The sequence below is a fragment of the Thunnus albacares genome, chromosome 2 (genome assembly GCF_914725855.1).
Source record: "Thunnus albacares chromosome 2, fThuAlb1.1, whole genome shotgun sequence".
Classification (NCBI taxonomy): Eukaryota; Metazoa; Chordata; class Actinopteri; order Scombriformes; family Scombridae; genus Thunnus; species Thunnus albacares.
In genome coordinates, this window is record NC_058107.1 from 35906126 (window position 1) to 35909417 (window position 3292).

Sequence of the window (3292 nt, forward strand, 5' to 3'; positions counted from 1 at the left end):
TCGTCCACACACACACACATGCAGACACATGTGGACACAGCCAGATATATATGCACAGATAGGCATACACCACAGACATAAAGGCTGCACTTATATAAACAGCTCTGAGAGGCAGAAATAATAATATGAGTTGAGTTTAAGTTCAGGAGTTGCAGCCAAAGAATCGCAGTTTTTCAGGCTGAAGTGACACCACCCAAAATCTATCTTGACTTGAAAAGTCTGTAGTTTAATCTGTTTCAGGGGAACAGAGGCTGCAGTCAGCTTGGATTTATGTTGCTGTAATTATGAATAATTAGCACATTTTTTTTTTACAGTGGAAAAACGTATCTATATGTTCCAAGAAGTGTTTTAGTGAGTAACACTTACTGTAAACCTACAGTAGTTTGTTTACAAGAAAAAGCTGCAGGAAACCTTTAATCAGGCACTTATTTTAACTCCAGTCTGTTCCTCAATCTAACTGGTCTTTAACTATAGCGTCGTCTCATGGAAGGCACAGAAAAATGTCTTCCTGCCAGTGAGGCTGGAATTACGCGTATCTGAAGATACACGTATACACTGAACTGATGCAGAGAAGGGTGTTATGGGTAACAGCAGGGAAGCTTTTTTCTGTGGGAATAAATTGCTTCACAAAGTACTGTGGGGCTTCAGGGGACGCTGGACTGACTGACTGGTGCATAAAGCTGCAAATGAAAGCGTTTAAACTGACAAAGTGGCTCACTGGCGTCTGTGGAGGAGAAAATAAAAGTTGCTGTATTTATACAAACTCTCCCTACAAGGACAAAAGAAATGCAGTTTGGTATGAAGTAGCACAAACTGAGAGAAAGTGGTCAGTTGTTTATTTACACAATGTGTGCTAAGAAATGCTAACAAGCTAAAAACATAGCTCATATATTATTGTGAGGCTAATATCTCCTCATCCTTGTCAACCGGTTTCAACTTAGAGCGACAGGTGAGTATTAACGGAGGAGATTTGTTCCACTGTCCTCGTTGTAAAACAGTTACTTTGCTAAAAATTTCCCTGAGTTTCTGTACAAAATGAGTTGTAGATTTTCTAAAATGCAGATGCTTTATATACAGTACTGTGCAAAGGTTTCAGGCACGTTAGATGTTCCCAAATTCATTCTGCAGCACGACGACTAGTCCAAACATCCAGCCGGAGTCATAAAGAAGTATCTTCATCAACAAGAAGAACAAGGAGTCCTGCAGCAGATGGTTTTGGTCCCCACAGAGCCCTGATCTCAACATCACGGAGTCAGTCTGGGATTAACATGAAGAGACAGAAGCAGCTGAGACGCCGAAATCCACAGAAGAAGATGCAGAACAACCGAGCTGCCGAGTACCTGAAACACTGAGGAGAACTGCTGCTGGTTTAAAGGCAAAGCTGCTCACAGCAGATATTGATTTATTTTAGATTTCTGCTGTTTTCTGCATGTTATATGAAGCTAATTGATGAATAAAAACCATTCATGGCAATACTTTAGTGCCTAAAACGTTTGCACAGTAGTGTACAGACTGTATGTCCATCTTCACACAAGTTTGTAACTCCACTTCTATACTAATGAGGCCACAGATTAAACATTAACCTATAATCAATCCTAGTTCTTAACCATAAAACTATGTTAAACCCTCAAAAACGCCTTTTTAAAAATGAAGTCCTGACAAAACTTGTCACTCTCTAGGTCAACTTGGTCCTCAGAAAAAAACAGTTAAAGAACACACACACAGAGTCATTTCTTTCCCAAACCTTTTACAGTTTGAGTGCCGAACACGCAGTCGACAAAAAAAGAATTCATTAATAGCAGCATGATGTAATCTGGGTCCTTGTATTTATATATATGTGTGTGTGTGACCCTGATAACCAGAAATAGAGACAATATAAACACTGATTATTATCACGGCCAAAGAACACTGCGCTGCAAAAAATGTCAACTGGTATTGTTAATGTAGCTCCGTAACAGCCATAAATCTTAAATCATTACCACCATCAGGTTCAGACAACATAATGAAAAACTAAGAACAACATCATTAAGCAAATTACATATTGTATTGTGTAAATATTTGATCTTTCAGTGGTACTTTAATGGTGTTTTGAGTAGAGCTCTTTATTTAGAAGAAATCTACAAGGATCAGTGAAGGAAGCAAAATAAATGTGTTTTTTCATCGCAAATAACTTTTAAATTTTACAGGCTAATTTGCACCGTTGACTAACTGTAAACCAATCAGACAGTGGAGAGGTTTATGGGAATTAAATGTAGGTCTAAAAAAGAGGTAGATCACTTAGAGAGTTTGACAGTTAAGTTGATTTACAGGAGGTTTTATTAACCTGAAAAGTCATTTTTAGCAGTGTAGGGTCTGGAGCTCCCCATGTGCTTTGTTGGGAACCTCTGATACAGAAAGCTGAAATTCCTCCGCTTCCCTCTCTGTTCATTATCCCCACTTCCTGTCATTCTTCTCCAGCTCTCTCACTTACACTCTACGTGTGCCTTTCTGAGTGTCTGAGCACTTTTGTAACCTAAGATTGATTATTTTATTGCAGTAAGCTGGCTAGATTTTAGCCATGCTAGCAGGAAGTAGGGAAGGCAGTGTTGGTCTGTTGGTCTGTCTGCCACTTTGGTCCAGACTGAAATATCTCAACAACTATTGGATGGATTGACATTAAATTTACAACATATATTCAAAGTATATAAAGTATACGTTCTAATTACTTTGGTGATCCTCTTACTTTTCTTTTAGCGCCAATGGCAGGTCAAAGTTTTAATTTATGCTGTGATACATCTTAACACCTACCTGATGGAGTGGAAGATCTTTGAAGATCCTCTGATTTTTACTCTAGTGCCACCATGAGGTCGACTTTTTAGTTCTTTATTAAATATCTCAACAACTAAAGGATGGATTCTCGAGAGGATAAAAACTTTGATGTCCTGACTTTTCATCTAGCGCCATCATCTGGTCAAAATTTAATTGTGTCTAATACTTTGATTTAGGACCAAATACCTGCAAAACCCTCAACATTCCCATCAACCTCAGCTGTACTTTGTGTTTGGTGCTAATGTTAGCATGCTAAAAAGCTAAAACAACATGGTGAACATGGTAAACGTTATACATGTCAAATATCAACATGCTAGCATGATCATTGTGAGCATGTTAGCATGCTAATATCAGCATTTTACAACCTCTTAGTCTTGTTGTACACATGTATGTGCCTGTATTAAGTGTAGTAAAGTAAACTTGTACCTAAACAACAAATCTTGTGACAAAAGACTGCCGTTTGCATCTTGCACCTCCTGCAAGT

General features: G+C 38.4%; 1 long non-coding RNA gene across 1 annotated transcript; it reads left to right on the plus strand.

The window, feature by feature from the left end:
• Nucleotides 1-1491, plus strand: LOC122967984. Its single transcript, XR_006398734.1, has 2 exons — nt 1-949; nt 1129-1491. It is a non-coding gene; the product is annotated as an uncharacterized LOC122967984 (long non-coding RNA).
• Nucleotides 1492-3292: the final 1801 nt, after the last annotated feature.